The following is a 19,447-nucleotide window of genomic DNA, read 5'->3' as shown; positions in this document are numbered from 1 at the left end:
AGAGAGAGAGAGAGAGAGAGAGAGAGAGAGAATCCAAAATATGTTCAGCCCCAGCTGAAACACCCAAACGGATATACCTTGAGAACAAGCAGTTTGTTTTGTGTTTGTTTTTGTGCCTGGATTCTATTCTTTAGCTTTTTCACTCAAGGCTGGAGTCCGCTCTATCACTTGAGCTACCCCTCCACTTCCAGCTTATTGGTGGCTACTTGGAGATAAGAATCTCACAGACTTTCCTTCCTGGCCTGGCTTTGAACCTTGCTCCTCAGATCTCTTCCATCTGCATAGCCAGGATTACATGTGTGAACCACCAGCACGTGGCAGAACAAGAGATTTTGATAGGAAGCCAGGGAAAGGAGTACAGTTCACTACAGGTGATTTTCTTTTGTGGGGCGGAGGTGGATTTGCCTTTTTTCCCTCAAAGATTTTTAGTTTCTCCTTAGCTAGACAAACATTAGAATATCTTTCTGTTGACCAGATGATGCTTGATCTAGACCTGAACATGTAGAAAACACACAACTCTGAATTTGCCTTCAGAAATATATTCATTCATCCACTTGAATCCTACATCCCTACCCTATGGACAATGCCAAGCTCCTTACTGAGATGGCTACCTTTCTAACTCATTCTGCACAAACTACTAGAGTTAGCATCCTAAAACACAGGTCATCTGGTGATAAACCTCGATGTAAGGCCAATTCTACAGGCTCTAACTTGGCAATGAGGTAGTTTGTTTAATGGCTACAAATTTCTCCTATCTCAATAGGACCTTGCTGATTCCCCGCTGGGAACTGGAGTTCATTTTTCCATCCTCTCAAATCTGTGCTGACCTTGTGACTGGGTTTGACAAAACAAGATGCAACAGATATGACATAAGAGTTGTGAAACTTAGACCTAACAGGCCTGGCAACTTCCGCCCTTGTTAGTTTGAAAGGTTGCCCTGGAAGGTTGCCTGAGGAAGGCAGCCAGCCTACTGAAGGGCCAGAGGCCCCATGGAGAACTGAAGTTCTCTAGCAAACAAATGGCACTTGGTGTCACCTGGTAGACAGCAGCCAGGCCATATTGGGTCCCCCCTGCCCAGCTGAGGATGGTTGTTTGAGGGCCTAAGAGATGTCAAGAGGATTTGGGGGTGGTTTCTAACACAGCATGGGTAGCTGGAACAGGCTGAGTGACAGACTGGAAGTGTTGGGAAGTGAAGGAGTTGTCTAAAATGAACTCTCAGTAATGGAGGTTTAAGTACAGATAGGGATGTGATCAGATCAGGGGCCTTTGGAGCATCCTATGAGAACAGAGTGGGGAGATAAACACATTACCTTATCCTGCATTACTGCTGTCATCAATTTTCAGTAGTTGAGCCTTAAATCACCCAGGGCCAGCCAGTGAGTGAGAGGAGACAAGGAGTGAAGGTCAGACCTCAAGAATCACTGATGTTTATCAATGGGCAGAGTAGGGAAAAGCCAGCAGAAGGTGAATTTTGCAACACAACTCAAAGGGGATAAAATACGTTTCTTTATTTTGCTTTTATTGTTCACTGAATTTTTTTCCTCGCCAGTCCAAAACCTAAGGAGTGAAAGAAGCTGAGAAGATACCTGGAACAGAAGGTCAATGAAGGAAGTCCCAAGGATCTAATTAGACATTCTCAGAATGCCGACAACTCTGGAAACCTCAAGTCAGGGCCAAGATCCTTACAATGGCATGTCAGAGCCCTGGAGAAGGTCTTAGTGGAGAATCACAGCCAGCCCAGGCAGCAAAAGCCACTGCCCTGCCTGGCTCCTCCCACTTATGTTTCCCCAGACAGAGGTCTGAGGAAAACCCAAACAAATTCACAGAAAAGAGACGGGTTAGCCACTCTAATCAATGCCAAAAGAGACAGACATGTGTAGAGACGCAGGCACAGTAAGACACATAGGAAAATACCCAGAGCACAGACAACACAGGAAGAGATCCAGGAAACATTTCCTGAACTGTCTCACACACACCACACACACACACACACCCTCTCCCTCTCTCTCTCCTCTCACTCTCTTTCTCACTCACTCTCTCTCTCTCTCTCTCTCTTCCAGTGACAACATTTCTGTAGCTTTATGGGCTACTTACTGCCTGTGGGAAATTTGATATTTGATTGCTCCTTTTATACTTAAAGATGTAAGTATGAAATTATATATTTATGTCAGAGTCAGAAACTCCCAATTCACACACCCTAACAGTTTAACAAAGCTGCTGATGCTGATGTTTAAAGTGTGTGTGTGTGTGTGTGTGTGTGTGTGTGTGTGTGTGTGGTAATCTCAGTGTGTTCCACTTAGGAACTCAGCTATCTTGGATCTAGTCTCCTTTTTTTACAATGTTTAGGACATTTTGAACAATAAGCATCTAGCACTGTTTGTTTGCAGCTCTGCCTCTTAACTGAAGACTCTATTTTACAAGCACACTGAGCGCTCACACCATGCAGGGTCCTACAGAGCATACAAAGATGCAGGAAGTTCTATCCTAGTAAAATCAGCACTCCAGGAAAAGAACACCTAATTTTGAAGCATTTGACAATTTTTGTGGAATAAATGCTCCTGTCATGGCTGATTTCAAGTTACCAGTGGTTTAAGAGCTCTGAAAATGGCTGGGTGCCAATGGCTCACACCTGGTACCCTAGCTACTCAGAAGACTGAGATATGAAGATTGTGGTTCAAAACCAGCCCAGGCAGAAAAGTCCATAAGACTCTTACCTCCAATTAACCACCAAAAAACTGGAAGTAGAAGTGCTGCTCAAGTACATAGTGCCAGCCTTGAGTGAAAAAGCTAGGTGACAGAGTCCTGAGTTCAAGCCCCAGGACCAGCAAATGAATGAATGAATGAAGTAAAATATTAAAATTCTGAGAATTCAGCTTCCCTGAGACAAACACAGAAGCTAGGAACTGTCAAGTCTTTCAGACAATAGTCACTATCAGCACACAGCTCTGTGTGTATAAAGCACTTTTTCCTTCCACCTCAATGTCCCTGTGACTCTCAGGCAAAGTACTAAGGTGGGCGGGGGAGCCTAGGAGGGTGGGCAGGGAGGTGGGGGACAGGGGAGGATCTCCCTAAGAATCTCCTCAGCAAATCAAAAGAACCACAAGAAGTAATAGGTTGGGTTTTTTTGTTTTAAGTATCTGAGTACATTTATTGGTGTATTCTCATATTCTTGGCCATATAAAAATGTGAAAAGGAAAGAAATAGGGTATTAGGAAATAGACTGAATATTTTTTATCTGGTTAGATCTTGATTCCCCTGTCAATTATCAAAATAGGTTGTTGTTTTAAGCCACTAAGTTTTTGGAAGTGGTTTGTTATACAGTTTATACCAAGACTCCCTGGATTCTAAACCCAGCACTGATCCCACTTATGCTTGTGCACCCTTGATGGGTGGTCATCTCCATTCTCAATTAGACTAGGGGCTGCACAAAGTAAAAATCCCATATTCACAGGAAGTTATACTCTAATTTTTTGTTTTATTGAAAAATCAAGGGCATGATGTGGTGGTGCATGCTGATAATCCCAGCACTCAGGAGGCTGAGTCAAGAGGATCAAGAGTTTAAGAAGTCAAATTTTGAGAACCTATCTCAAAAAGGGGGAGGGGTAGAAAGACAGTGAGAACAAGCGAGCGTCAGAGCTATAAATTGCATCAAGTGAGTGGAATTGGAACGGTGCCAAGCCATATCACTGAGAAACATATAACATTCATTAGTATCCTTGTCACCCGCTTTATGGCCTTTGGATGCCAACATTTCTTATCTGCTCCACCATCAATAACGAACTTGGAACAACTACACCTGATCTGTTAAATAGCAACTTCACATAGTAATGAGGATCCAGGAGCTATTTGGGTGGGGGGAGGAGGGGAGTCAGGAAACTTCATTCCTAAAGTTTTGTTATTTTTCTGCCATTCTGGGGCTTGAACTCAGAGCCTGGGCACTGTATCTGGGCTTCTTTTGCTTAAGGCTAGCACTCTACCACTTGAGCCACAGCACCACTTCTGGCTTTCTGGTAGTTTATTAGAGATAAGAGTCTCATAGACTTTCCTGCCTGGGCCAGCTTTAACTGGCTTTAAAAAATATGTATTTGCCTCTATCAGAAAGAATGACATTGTCCCATTTGTAAGGAAATGGAAGGACTTGGAAAAAATTATACTAAGTGAAGTGAGCCAGACCCAAAGAAACATGGACTCTATGGTCTCCCTTATTGGGAATAATTAGTACAGGTTTAGGCAAGTCATAGCAGAGCACCACAAGGCCCAATAGCTATACCCTTATGAACACCTAAGATGATGCTAAGTGAAATGAACTCCATGTTATGGAGACAATTGTTATATCACAGTTGTAACTACTTTCAACGTCCCATGTGTATCTGTAGCTTCTATTATTGATGATGTTCTTGTATCACCTTCCTGTGGTTGTACCTACACTATCTCTGTAATCTTATCTGAGTATATTGGAAACCGTGTATACTGGTATTGGAACTAGGAAATTGAAAGGGAATACCAAAATTGAGAGACACAGAGTAAAAAAAGACAAACAACTACAAAAGCAATACTTGCAAAACTGTTTGGTGTAAGTGAACTGAACACCTCAGGGGTGAAAGGGTAAGGGGGAGGGGGGAGGGGGGTATGAGGGACAAGGTAACAAACAGTACAAGAAATGTATCCAATGCCTAACATATGAAACTGTAACCTCTCTGTACATCAGTTTGATAATAAAAATTTGAAAAAAATATGTATTTACTTATTTATTGTCAAAGTGATGTACAGAGAGGTTACAGTTTCATATGTAAGGCAGTGAATACATTTCTTGTTCAACTTGTTACCTCCTTCCTCATTTTTCCTCTGCCTCCCCCTTCCCTCTTTCCCTCCCCCCCACCCATGAGTACAGTTGGTTTACACCAAATGGTTTTGTAAGTATTGCTTTTGGAATCGTTTCTCTTTTTATCCTTTGTCTCTTGATTTTGATATTCCCTTTCTCTTCCCTAGTTCTAATACACTTATATACAGTATACAGGGTACTCAGATGAGATACAGTGATAGTGGGGGTACAACGACAGGAAGGGAATATGAGAGAAACAAACAAACAAAGTATGGTTTCACATGGTATGTTGGAAATAATTACAACAATGATATAACACTTGTTTCTATAATGTGGGGTTCATTTCACTTAGCATCATCTTATGTGTTCATAAGGGCATAGCTATTGTGATCTTCTGCTATGACTAGCCTAAACCTGTACTAATTATTCCCTATGAGGGAAACCATAGAGTCCATGCAGCAACTGGCTTTAAAGTTCTTATTTCTGATGGTGATCCCTCTCTTTTCTGAATTCTTTTGCTGAGCAGACCCAAATTCAGACTTCTCTGAAGACTTACTTCCTACATGAGATTTTGAAATACAAGACTGGTCTTTTAAAAGCTTCTATATACCTTTTCCATGTGTAAAATATTCATGATTTCAGAGTGTCAGACACAGGGCAACCAAAGACACATATATCTCTCCAAAAAATCCAGACATAGATCACAAAAGTCAAGAAGGTTCTGTCTTTCTTTTTAATAACTTTTAAGGTATTCGTGCAACTTCCAAGCCCTTGCAAAGGATGGTTTAATTTCACAATAAAAAATTAACCTGAGGCCAGTCACCAGTGGTTCATGCCTGTAAGCTTAGCTACTCAAAAGGCTGACATTTGAGGATCAAGGTTCGAAGCTAGCAGGGGCAAGAAAGTTTGTGAGACTTTTATTCCAATTAATCACCACAAATGCTGGAAGTAGAGCTGTGGCTCAAGTGGTAGTGTGCTAGCCTTGAATGTAAAAGCTCAGGGAGAATGTCCAGGCCCTGAGTTCAAGCTCTAGTATGGTGTGTGCGCACGCGCGCACACACACACACACACACACACACACAGACACACACACCAAAAGTGCTCCTTGATTAAGGATGAGCAGTTATGTCCTGATAACTCCTCAAAAATTAAAAAAAATTCTAAGTTGGAAATTTATTAAATATGTCTTACTTCTCAAACACCCTAGCTCAGCCTAGATTCCCTTAAACTTGTTCAGAATATTAGGTAAGCCTGCAGTGGAATTAACTCATCTAATACCAAACCTATTTTACAAGAAATTGTTGAGTAAATCATGTAATTGGTTGAATACCTTATTAAAAGTAAAGAAGATGGGAACCACTCCAAGCCATAGTGAACCCACAAACAAGTCATCTCAAACTATGGCAAATCACGGACTGTTGTAATGCAGTCTGTTCCCATTTCTTATTTTATTACTGGACAGCTTGTTAGAAATGAAGAATCTTGACCCTATACCTGTTGAGCCTGTTGATCCCTGGGTAATCTGTCTTTTCATGGAAGCCTGAGGAGCGCCATCTAAGACCGAAAGGCCTGCACTGGGGACAGTCACTTTTCCCCAGTGTCTAAGTGTCATTTGTGAAATAGGTGTAATAATGCAGACCTGTCCTCCACTACAGCCTGACATGAGGTTGGTGTGAGTTGATCTGTGTAAAAGGCCTTTTGGGAAAAGCCTCAGATAAATTAAACATTTTATCATCTTGTGACAGAATTCTGCAGCAATCAACTGCAGAGAAGAAATAATGATCACCATCTCTTTGAACTCCATACTTTTGGAATAGCTTTAGCTCTGATTTACTGACACACTAAAATGCCTGAATTCTGCTCTGTCATAAAAGAGACAGGATCATTCAAACCCATCAAAGGACTCTGAAGCAGATCCCTCACGCTCCTTCTTTCAAATGCCACTGGAATCCCCATCCTGACTTTCTGACCAGTCAGGCCCATGGCTGCCTGCTGCGGGATGATGGAGTCTGGCCTCAGCTGGGGTCTAGGGATGCTGGGATGCTGGACAATCAGGTGTGGCCCTCATGAGTCTCCTGGAGGCCCTTCAGGAGCTTGTGTTTGGTTCCACCCAGACTCTGCTTCCTATTCCCTTTTCTTCTAGCCCAGAGTGTAGGCATCTCGTCATTGGGCAAAAGCTGTCATGAGTGGGATTGTGTGGGAGTTCTTTTTGGGAACCATCAAACCTAGGGGTGCTCTTAGGGGCCTCTCCATGTGATATAGTACTAGTTACCACTAAAAAAAAAAAAAGAAAGAAAGAAAAGAAAAGAAAGGAAAAAGAAAACCCCCAACATTTTTTGGGAAAATGCTGGTGTTGCAGCTTTGTCTAACTCACTGCAGATGGATGAACCTATCATTTTCATACAAAGACTCAGAAACATGAGGGAAGGGGGGGAGGACTCAAACCGCAGAAGGTAAAAAGGCTGCAAAGCAATATTCAGTCATCCGTTGACTCTTCCTAACACTGGAGCAACAGCAAGAAGCTTCAGCACTGTGGAATTCAGCTGTATTGCATAAAGTAAAACAGGAAGTAGCAATGCTGCCACTTACAATTTTTAGATCATTGTACATTAAAAACTCTCTAATCCATGCCCATATGTCATTTACCTCTTGAATAGATTGCATTTCCTCCCTCCCTCTTATCTCAGCTTCCAGCATGAATGTTGGGAAACATTCCTACCTTACCAGGCCTGGCTCTTTGAGTCCTTTTTGAGTCCAAAGTAAGTTTTTTGTTTACTTTGTGTTTTGGTGTTTGCTTTATTTGGGGTTTGCTTTGTTTGCAATGTTAGGTATCAAACCCAGAAGAGCCTTGGGCATGGTTAGGCACTCCAGCCCAAATAAAGCTAATTTCATGTTAATGTTTTTAAACTATCGTTTGAGCATCAGTTTGAAACATATAAAGCCTGCCATCTTTAGTATGATGCCTAAGTGTAGCTTCGAAGCCCTTGTTAGGCAAGCCTCTGGAAACCTGGGTTCTCTTTTCTTTTGCACCAGTACTGGGGCTTGAACACAGGGCCTGGGCAACATTGTCCCTTAGCTTTTCTCAAGGCTGGTACTCTACCACATGTGCCACAGCTCCACTTCTGTCTTTTTGGTGGTTAATTGAAGCTAAGAGTCTCATGGACTTTTCTGTCTTGGCTGGCTTCAAACTTCTGTCCTCAGTTTTCAGCCTCCTGGGTAGCTAGAATTACAGGCATGAGCCATCAGCATTGGCTTATTCTTCGGTTGAAGATGACTGACATCACCATACATTCGAGGAGGGTCACTATTCTGGACTGTGTGACAAAGGACCTAGTTAAAAGTATTGTTTTCCATTCCTCGAATGGAATGCAGTTTTCCATTAAAAAAAAAAAAGCTAATGTTCATTTTAAAAAGGTTTAGTAAAGCAGTGCGCTCATGGCTCAGGCCTATAATCCTAGCTACTTGGGAGGCTGAGATCTGAAGATCATGCTTCAAAACCAGTCTGGGCAGGAAAGGTCATGAGAATCTAATTTCCAATAAACTATTCAGAAAAAGCCAGCAGAAGTGGGGCTGTGGCTCAAAGAAAGAGGTAAAGCACTAGCTTTGAGCAAAAGAAGCTCAGGATAGTGCCTGTGCCCTGTGTTCAAGCCCCAGGACCAGTAAACGCAAAAAAAAAAAAAAAAAAAAAAAAAGAGCATAGTGAAAATACTTTTACAAACTAATTTCTTTCTAGCTGGTTAAATTTAAATACTAGGGAAAAAAACTTGCATGCAAGCCTCTTTTTGTACATCTAGGCTGGAGTATTTTCATTTGCTCGCCCTGGTCTTTAACATGGGAGGCATGACCGAGCCCTCCAGCCCTTCTGGTGTGTGTAATAGTGTGGGTTGCTGCATTGTTGCTGCTGCTGCTGACCCCTCCCTGGACAGTGTTGACAGATCCAGAGAAAGGCTATGCCAAAATGGTTACTGTTTTCCTCCTCTGGTTCCCCAGTTGCCTCATGACTCTTTCTACTTTTTTTTTTTCTTTTTGGAGGTGATTTGGAAGCCTATGTTGCATAACTGACAAGAATGATGGAGACAGATGATAAGTGCATCCAGCTGCAACAAGAAGCATTTCATTAAATCATCTCAGTTTTCTGCTGCGCATGGGCACTGCCTGAACTCCGGGTCAGGAATACAACAGTCAAGCATAGCCCTTGTTTTCCTTTAATCTGGTCTCCTGTCTAATGGTCTTTGGTGTCAAGAGGCGGGACACTGCTGGCTCTTCTATAACCAGGGGCGATTAGAAGGTGGGGCGGGGGCAGGGGAGACTTTTGCATCTTAGGAATCCAAGAACTTGCCAGCAGGGGTCTATATTGCTGTTCTGATGTCCTGGGGGCCCCAGTTTCTCACTGTTTGTTTTTTTTCTCCAACCCTCTATATCCTGCTCACTTCCCACTGTCCAACTGTGCCGGTTTTGAGACTGGGCATTGTCTCCTGTCCTTTAAGAAGAAAGTTTTAGTTGAACACATGTCTCCTCAACCAACAGATGCACTTGAAAACCTCCCTTGCTGCAAACTGTGAGCATTTGCTAGGATGTAACCAGCACTACAGGGGCAGAGACAGTAAGTACAACTTCTGGTTTCATTCTTTTGTGTATGTGTGCCTGTGTGTCCTGTGTGTATGTGAATGTGTGTTTATACACACACACACACAACACACACATGCACACGCGCATACGCATGCACAGGCACACAGACACACCAGTCCAGGGTCTTCAAATCATGGCCTGGACATTGTCCATGAACTTTTTTGAGCAAGGCTAGCCCTCTACCACTTGAGACACAGTTGTACTTCCAGCTTTTTAGTAGTTCATTAGAGATAAGAGGCCTACAGACTTTCCTTCCCAGGCTGTCTTTGAACCCTAATCCTCAGCTCTCTGTTTCCTGAGTTGCTAGATTTCCCTCTTAAATAGGAGTAAGCCACTGCCTTCCTCTCACTCTCTCCTTGCTGCTGAGATGTAGCTGAGATGACAGGAGTTGAAATCACACTGACTTTGACCTAGAGATGAATGGTGTGTTTTGAGGATGGCAGAGCCCCAGGGTATAAAAGGCCCTGATCCTCAACTCCAGGCAGCCCAGGCTGCTTAAGGCCACAATTTTACATGAATACACACACACACACACACACACACACACACACACACACACGGTCTCATTTGGTCTACTGTTATATTAGGCATTTACCAAAGAAGCAGGACAGAACCTGACACATAGGAGACATTCAACAGCTATTTGTTGAATGAGTGAATGAATTTGATGAAATAATAAAATGTTAAGATCAATGTGTGCCGACCTTTGTTCATCTTTTATGGGTTGATGAAGACGGCAATAATAGTTTTGATTTACCTCTGAGCTAACAAATCCTCCACTTATATATTAACCAGATTTGGGATGGTTATATGAATGACACAGCAGTTGTCTGAAATTTTAACTCAGAAATTCTGAGTGTTTGTTCATCAGTTTTCTGCCACTGTGACAATGCACCCAAGAAAGTCAACTTTGATGGAGGAAAGCTTTATTGGGGCTCATGGCTTCAGATCCACCATCAGCATTATCAAATGGTCCATTGCTTTGGGGCCTGTAGTGAGACAGAACATCTTGGCCATGGCAGAGAGCACACATTTGCCTCATGGAGGTCAGGAAGTGAAATGGAGAGGGGAAGGGTAAGTCCTAATGCCCCCTTCCAGGCACGTCCCCAGGGACCTGACTTCCTCTCACTAGTCCTGACCTTGAGAAGTTCACCACTTCCCATTTGAGAGGGGTTGGGATTAGGGATCCCACCTTTAACACATGGTCCTGTGAAACACATCTCAGATCCAAACCATAGCCAGCTTGTTCTCACAACTCAGATAAGAAACAGCAGGGAACAGGTGTAAAACTACTACTGTCTAATGGATTTAAGATGTTGTGTAGCAATTGGAAGGGAATACCAAAATTGAGAGACACAAGGTAAAAAAAGACAACTACAAAAGCAATACTTACAAACTGTTTGGTGAAAATGAACTGAACAACTGAACAACTCATGGGGGCGGGGAAGGGAAAAGGAGAGGGGGGAGGGGGGAATGAGGGACGAGGTAACAAACAATACAAGAAATGTATCCAATGCCTAATGTATGAAACTGTAACCTCTCTGTAATTCAGTTTGGTAATAAAAATATATATTATAAAAAAGAATTTAAACTTCTAAATTTCATTCTAAGTAGTGTTTTAGCTGTATTACCCATATTTTAGTATATTTTTTCACTAAATTAAAAATTTTTTAATTAAAAAAAATTAAATCTTGCCTTGCCGGAAAAAAAAAAAAAGATGTTATGTAGCAATATAGGATCCAGTGGCATACGCCTAGAATCTTAGCTGCTCAGAAGGTTGAGGCCTGGAGGATCCAGATTTAAAGTCAGCTTTTCAAGACTCCATCTCTAATAGTACCAGAAAACTATTGGACCACATGTGTGATTCAAGTGGTAGACTTCCAGCTCTGAGGAAGAAAGCTGAGCAAGCGTGCAAGGCCTTAAATTCAAGTCCTAGCACTAGTGCTATACACACCCTACCCCCACTCCTGCACACATACACATAAAAGATGTAATATAGTCAGATGTGTGTACTCATGCCTGCAACCCTACATAAGAGGCTGAGATCAGAAGAATCACAGTTCAAGGCTAGCCTAGAAAAAAAGTTCTCAAAAACCCCATTTTGATCAATAAAATCTGGACACAATGGCGCTTGCCTGTTTTCCCAGCCACATAGTAAACATAAATAGGAGGATCAAGGTTCAGGCCAGCATAGGCAAAAATACAAGACCCTATTAAAAAAGTAAAGCAAACGGGACTGTGTGCATGGCTCAAATGGCAGAGCACCTGCCTAGCAAGTGCATGGCCCCTGAATTCAAACTTCAGTACTATATTTAAAACAAATCGTAATGTAAAGATGGAAACAACATGGATAAAGGTCATTGCCAAGATTAATGACTAATACTGACTAATATATACCCAGTTAAGAATACACAAATAAATGGAATGCAAGATAAATAATTGGAGGTGAGTGGTTATAAACAAGTGCAATTGTTTTATCACTTGAATCTCATACAACCACATGAAGCAAGTATTCTCATTTGACAAGTGTAAACTAAAGCTTACTAGGGCAGGTAAACAATCTGCCTACAGCCACAGGAGCAGGTGTCTTCAAACCCAGTCCAACTTCTGCCCTGTAAGTCCTACTGGGGGCATGGCTCAAGTGGTAGAGTGCCTTTCTAGCAAGTACAGGGCCTCCAGTTCAATCCTCAGTACTGGGGAAAAAAAGATTAGGCCCAAAAAATGATGTTAAGAGAAAACAAATCAGAGGTACTAAAAACACCATACTTTGCTCAAAACTATGAAATCTTTCCTTCCTTCCTTCCTTCCTTCCTTCCTTCCTTCCTTCCTTCTCTCTCTCTTTCTCTCTCCCTCCTTCCTTTCCTTTCTTTTCTCTCTCTTTTCTTGAGATAGTGTCATTAAACTCCTGGGCATAAATTATCCTCCTGCCTCAGTCTCTCAAGTAGCTGGAAGTACAACTGCCCACTACTATTCCCAACCACTAGATATCTTGAAGGTTTTCTTCCTCCTGCATGTGTAACTCTTAGTCTGTATACCCTGCTGTAACAAAATACTTGAGAGTAAGTTCTAGAGCCTGGGAAGCCCAAGATCAAAGCTCTAGTGTGCTCTGTCACTGTTCTGTCCACTTCAAGATGGCACCAGTTTGCTATGTCTCCCCTAGCTGGAGGCAGACCACCAATTGCTGTATGAATCCTCTTTTATGATAGCCTTAATCCCATTCTCATGAGCTGACCACCTCTTACAGATACCACCATTTACTATTCTATGGAGAACACGTCTTCACATACATTTTTTTTTTTCCTTTGGAGGGACAACATTCAAGCTATGGCACCCAATGGGACAGCAGTCACATTACCAATACATAGGCAAATTTTAGCAGTTGAAATGGACCTTCTGTTTTGGACATTGGAAATGACTCCTGTAAATCATACCTATGCCTTTTTCTGCCTGAAAGCTTCATGTAAAAAGCATTCAAATCACATTGCAAAGCAGTTTCCTTGAAAACTTTATTTTGGGGGAAAAATATTAGGTAAGCCCAAGATACATATTGAAAAAATTCATGAATCATGATCCAAGCAATTTACAGTGCAAAGTGGGAAAAAGAAAAGAAACTTAGTATCATAGCCAATTCTAAACACACAAAAAAAGAGTGGAAATTTTCTTTTCCTACTATGTTGACCACGTTTCTCCCCTAAAATACAAGCTCTGTCTGGGTGAAATCAGTACTATAATGTAATCAATGCCATTTATCTAGAAATGTTGGACAATAATCCTATTTAATTCTGTTTTGGGGATGAGTTTATCGGAGGTACTACTCAAGATTTTTCATTTTGAAATCCCCTCAATACTTAAATAACTGGGGTTTATTTTAATTTAGAAACAAGCAGAGAAAGTTTTTTCAGGGCCTTTGTTTTTCATAACTTATATGGATCTGGTGTTTTTGTTTTTGTTACAGTAAGGAAACATCTGAGAGTAGGCACTTTCTAAGGAACAGAGACTTTATCAGCTCAGTTTCACAGAATGGAAGTCCCAGATCATGGAGCACAGCTGCCAGGGAAGGTCTCTTTGGCTGCGTTTCAATATGGTGGATAGCGTCTCACCATAAACAACAGGGAAAGATGAAATGATGAGATAGGAAGATAAAAGCTGGGGAAAGGCTCGTCTTGTTTTGTTTTAACAACCTACTCTTGTGAAAACTAACTAGGGTCCTGAGAGGACCTCATTAATCCCTTCCAAGGGTGGGGCCCAGGGGCCTCACCACCTTCTACTAGGTGGACATCCTAAAGGTTGAAATACCCGAACTCGACCATGCTGGGGATCCAGGCTGTAGCACATGAATCTTAGGAAAACAAACCACATGCAAACCAAAGGATTATGACTCAAAGGCCAAAGTTCTCATAGCCTTCAGAACCCTTCTTGCTCTGATCTCTGTCCACCCCTCCTGCTGCTTCTCTGTTTCTTACTCGGTTTAAAGCTCATTCTCTCAATGCATAGGTCCGAAAACCTTCTTCCTGGAACACATTTCCCCCTTATCTTCTCAACATTCATCCCTGATTTTGAGCATCCTATTCTTCCCCAGTCCACCCTCTCTCTCTCCAGCACAAACACAAAATGCTATAGCATAATATTGGCCTACTATCCTTGTGTGCTCTGAAATAATCTTCCTTATAGTGCTTGTTGATTGTGGGCTGTCCTGCCTCCTACTAGACTGATAGCTCCTAAAGAAGGATTTTATCAGTCCTCATTCTTTTCAAGGCATGGGAAGAGTCCAGTATTAGGGTGGCACTCAACAAATAGGTGTTGAATTAATTAAATGAGACATAATTTAAAAAATGGCACAACTCTAAAGATGCTTTCTGTGGAATACATTTGGTTATCATATTATTTCAAGATCATGTATTAGATTGTTAAAAGTTAAGCATAGCCAGACATGCTCACACCCGTAATGCAGAGCCTGAGGTCTGGGGATCCTTATTTAAAGCCAGCCTGGCAGAAAAGTCCTTGAGACTCTTATCTCCAATTAACCACCAAAAAAAGGGGGGGGAGGGGAGGAGGAGGAGGAGGAGGAGGAGGAGGAGGAGGAGGAGGAGGAGAAAAAAGGAAGGAAGGAAGGAAGGAAGGAAGGAAGGAAGGAAGGAAGGAAGGAAGGAAGGAAGAAAGGACAAAAAAAGTGAAAGTGGTGCTGTGTCTCAAGTAGAAGAGTTCTAGCCTGGAGCAAAAAGGCTCAGGGACAGCATCCAGGCCCTGAGTTCAAACCCCAGGACCGGCACACACTACACACACACATACACACACACACACACACACACATGCACACAGACAAACACAGACACAGGTAGACTTAGAAGGATTTGTTTGTGCTATCTAGATTGAAGACGTGGGCAGCCCTGTTCAGGGGAGCATGCAGACAGTTCTATGCTCCACCATAGGGAGTGAGGTGGAAGCTTCTATTAGGCATTTGCTGCAACCATGCAAAGGAAATATTTCATTGATTGAACTAAAAAGTCCATAGTCAGAGTTCAGTGGATGGCTTCTGATTAGTTAAGGATAAGTTTCTCTGCTTACATCAAACAAGGTTTGAACTGTCTCCCAATTATTATATTTGTTATTATTATTTATTAATGGAACAGAACCCAGGGGGTTGCATGTGATAGCCAAGCAGTTCTACCAGAGTCTATCCTTACTTCCTCAATTCATTATTTTAACAAAATGTGTAGAAAATAACATCAAAGAGAATGATTCCCGACCTCTTGGAATTTATCCTCTAATAGGAAGTAAAACAAAAAGTCCGTTAACAAGTCTTCTGCCTATTGTATTAATGCTGTTAATGCCACTGAATAAATACTCTACTTTCCATGCATAATCACTACTAAATACTTTTTTATTTTTAATTTTGTGGGATTGAATCAAATATATTTATTTGAAGAAACTGAGTGTAAGCTGGCTCTGCTCTCCTTTATCAGAGCCCCAGGAGTTGCATTTCATGAGGGAACTAAGGACCTTATAATTCAGAGTAAACAAGTTTACAAAGTAATTAAAGTGCATTAGTATTCTGATGTCATCTTAAATCAAGTTATCTGACATTTTTGATAAGCCATAAAGAAGACTGAAATGTGAATCATTTTGGACTTCAAAAACCTTGCTTAGCTAAGATTCTATAAGTTATTTAATCCAACTCCTTATAAGCAGAAGCATTAAAGCTATGTTTTACCAAAATCAGGAATATTTTATAGAAGTTAGAATTGAGCAACTGAATTTGATCTAGTTAAATGCAGCAAAACTCAAAGTTTTTTTGGTTCTCCTCTCAATCAATAAAAGCAGTGGAATAAATACACTTCCAAAAATTCACCTAAGGATACATGTGTGCCTATGTGTATGCACACACACACATTCATATCAAAGTCCTATGATGGCTTAAGACACAGAGCCCTGGCTGTCACATCTCTGCTCTTGCTATACTTGTTCTCCAGGCTGCTCAAGCAGAGGGGGCAGCTGGCCAAGCATTATGTTTTACTGTGCTTTTAAAACTTTTGGTAAATATTGTGTTATATGATCAGAAGCACAGAGGCATTGTGCCTTTGGGGCCTCCCCTCAAAGTGTCCTCCTTTGGTCTCATTATGTTTTACGATTAAGGCCAAGTGGTAATACCTTGAGTAACAATAGATAAAATTGGTGGGGGTATTACCCATTGCTTCAAGGAGAATATAAGTCAAGATAAAAGTAAAAGGAGAGAGAAGAGAGGAGAGGGAGGACAAGACAGAATCTGGGTAGGCAGGAAAGGCAAGAGAGGAAAGGAGATGAAATAGGAGGGAGCAAAGAAGATGCTGGTCATGGTGGTGCATGCCTGTAATGCCAGCACTCAGGAGGCCGAGGTCTGAGGACCTTAGGCCAGCCTGGACTGCACAGTTAGACCTTGTCTGTGAATGAGTGCGTGCATGTGTGTGTCCGTCCACATGTGCACACGTGTATGTCCTTATGTACACAGAAATATTTGCAAAGAATAAAGGACCCATAGGAAAGGAGATGATGAAACGTCGTCTGAGAGAAATGGCAGCTTCTGGAGAAAGGTTGTGTGTGTGTGTGTGTGTGTGTGTGTGTGTGTGTGTGTGTGTGTGTGTGTGTGTGATGATACTGTGGCTTGGATTCAATTTTGCTTGGCTTTTTTGCTCAAGGCTGGTACTCTTCCAATTGAACTTTACTTTTGCTTTAGGTTTTGCTGGTTGATTGGAACCAAGAGGCTCTGCCCAGGCTGGCTTCTAATTGAGATCCTTAAGAATCTGAGCCTCCTGAGTAGAGTTACAGGAGTAAGCTACCACAGCCCAACTTGGTAGGACTTTGAAGGATAAGTGTAACACTCAGAAGCAGAGAAAACAATCCACGTTGAGGCCTGAGGTGAACCAGCATAGCATGGCTACTCAGAGCTCTTTGCAGAATTGAAGCAAGCAGTTGGAAGTGACAGAAGACAATACTGGAGAGATAGTGAGAGGCCAACAAGACTCTGTAATAATAATGGTAATGACCTCCAGTTATTGAGTGCTTATACTGGGCGTTGGGCAGGCCTACATCATTAAGCACTTTGCATTTATGATTCTTAAAGTCCTAGTGCTGACAATCCAGAAAGCTGAGCAGTTCAAGTTTACCATGGTGGCCAAATAAAGAAGCAGTAGACTTTTGTTCAGGATGAACACTTACAGGCACATGTGTATTTAGAGAGAAGTTATAGGCATCAGTTTGGAGGGTTGTTTTGTTTTTTGGTGGTACTAAGAATTTGTGCTTATTAGGGAAAACATTTTACAACTAAGCTACACGTGTACCTCAGCCTAATTTTTCTTAATTACAGTAAACTATACATAAAATTGCCATCTTAATTACCTAAATGTGTATAAAGCAGGTGACATCAGGCACACTTACATTGGTGTTGCTTCCTCCCACCATCTATCCATTCAACTCTTTCCATTTTGTAAAATTAAGATTCACTATCAATTAAATGACAATGCCCTCTCCCATTCTCCTCAGCCTCCCCTATCCCCAATCACAGACAGACAGAGCATTTCTCCATTTTCAGCAACTATGAAGCCATTAAGTGAAAATTTGGGATTTGTTGAAAGGTAGTCTGTCTTTAGCAGAAGTTGGAAAGTGTTACAGGAAAAGTGAATCAAATATCCACAGTACTCACGACAGAGAGCAGGAAATAAGGTGGAGATATGGGTGAGTAGTAGCAACTTGCACAATAGTACACTTGTGGCAGTAATGCAGCCTACCTATGGCCATGCAATGACGGGTACACATACACTATTGGTAGATTGGAGTGGTTTTAGACTACTGAACTCTATGCAGCCCAGGCATTACGGCTTTTCCCCATCTGTCCTCTCCTTGATTGCAGAATTGTATACCTGTGCATACTTGGGCCTCCTCTCTATAGTGACATAAAACCTATCGATGCTTGTCTGGTGAGGTGTGGTGACCAGGACCTCAGGGCAAGGGGTCTTATGAGAAAACTTGGGGTATGTGCTACATTATGTCCATTGTCTGGTTATAGATATGTATGTGTATCAAACTGTATACCTCAAATATGTGTCCTCTGTCAATTATCACTTAATAAAGCTGTTAGCAATTATCTTCAATTCTAAAAGATTTTCATTCTTTTTTTTTTTAAACAGGATCTTGCTTTGTAGCCCGATCTGGCCTTGAACTCCTGATTCTTCAGGCAGCTGTTACCACTCCTGGCATACATTTTATTCTCTAACACAGCATTACTTATTCCTAGGCAATGAACTAAATTAGAAAGGAAGAAATCCCGGGGAGCACTGATAGAACCCCCCAGGATCAACCATTCCTTAAATAGTAAGTTTTATTGGCTGTGTCAGAAAAACCTTCAAGTGCCTTGGGGACACTGAGTTGACCAAAGAAATGTAGCAAATATTAAAGTTCATTTTAAAGCCACAGAGGTAGACAGCTTTCTAAAGGACATTTCCATTGTTGTGTGGCCCTTTCCACTATCCACTTTCAGAACTTTTTGAGGATCCCAAACTGAAGCTATAGTCCCTAAACAATAACTCTTGATACACAATAAAGCTCATAGTTTTCATGAATATAATTCCTTAAATTCTCCAGAAAAGATGCTTACACAGATTGAAATAATTTTGATCTCAATTTTCATGGCCACAGCAGCAGACCCGAAGCAGTTAGGACTAGATTGTTGTCCCTGTGATTTTACCTCAAATTTGGCTACCCCTTCTTACATATTGGTTCTGATGAAAAGTGGGTGAGGTATGTGAATGACACATGGTCACTGTCACGCTGGAAAAACAGCCCAATTGGTTTGTCCCACAGATAGTGGGTCAGATGTGTCATCTATGTGTGTGTGTGGGAATAATGCCCTAATTATCCTATGGTAAGAGTCAGTTGGCAAATCATTTATAAATCATTTCACTTTTCCCCCACAACCCTTTCTCCCAAAGTCTCCCCAAGTTAAGAGTAGTTTTGTAGGGTTCCTTTTCAATCTGCCTTTATTGTAATTCCCAAATGTTTCAACTTGGGGAGATATTTGGGCTCCTTGTTGCAAGCAGGTTGCCACACCTTGTTCTGTGATCTCTGGTATTTTAGCTTGGGTTTGGCAAACAGGAGGAATCAGAGGACTGAAACCTGCTCTGCTCTCCACCCAGAATGGCCAGAGGTGAAATTCTGGAGGTAAATTCCAGCCAGAATAGCAGGGGTCTGACTTACAGCTCACTCACCTCTAGAAGGGATGTCAAAGATGCCTAGAGTGGTTTTGTTGCTGTTGGTCTGTTTTTGTCGGTCCTGGGGCTAGAACTCAAGAGCAAGGGTGCTGTCATCTCTCGGCTTTTCTGCTCAAGGCCAGAGCTTTACCATCTTGAGCTACAGCTCCACCTCCGGTTTTCTGGTAAATTGGAGTAAGCATCCACGGATGGCTTTGAACAGCGATCTTCAGATCTCAGCCTCCTGAGTAGCTAGGATTACAGGCATGAGCCATTG

Source organism: Perognathus longimembris, chromosome 7 (assembly GCF_023159225.1).
Source record: "Perognathus longimembris pacificus isolate PPM17 chromosome 7, ASM2315922v1, whole genome shotgun sequence".
Lineage (NCBI taxonomy): Eukaryota > Metazoa > Chordata > Mammalia > Rodentia > Heteromyidae > Perognathus > Perognathus longimembris.
The sequence above is the reverse complement of the archived record's forward strand: the minus strand, read 5'-3'. Positions refer to the sequence as shown.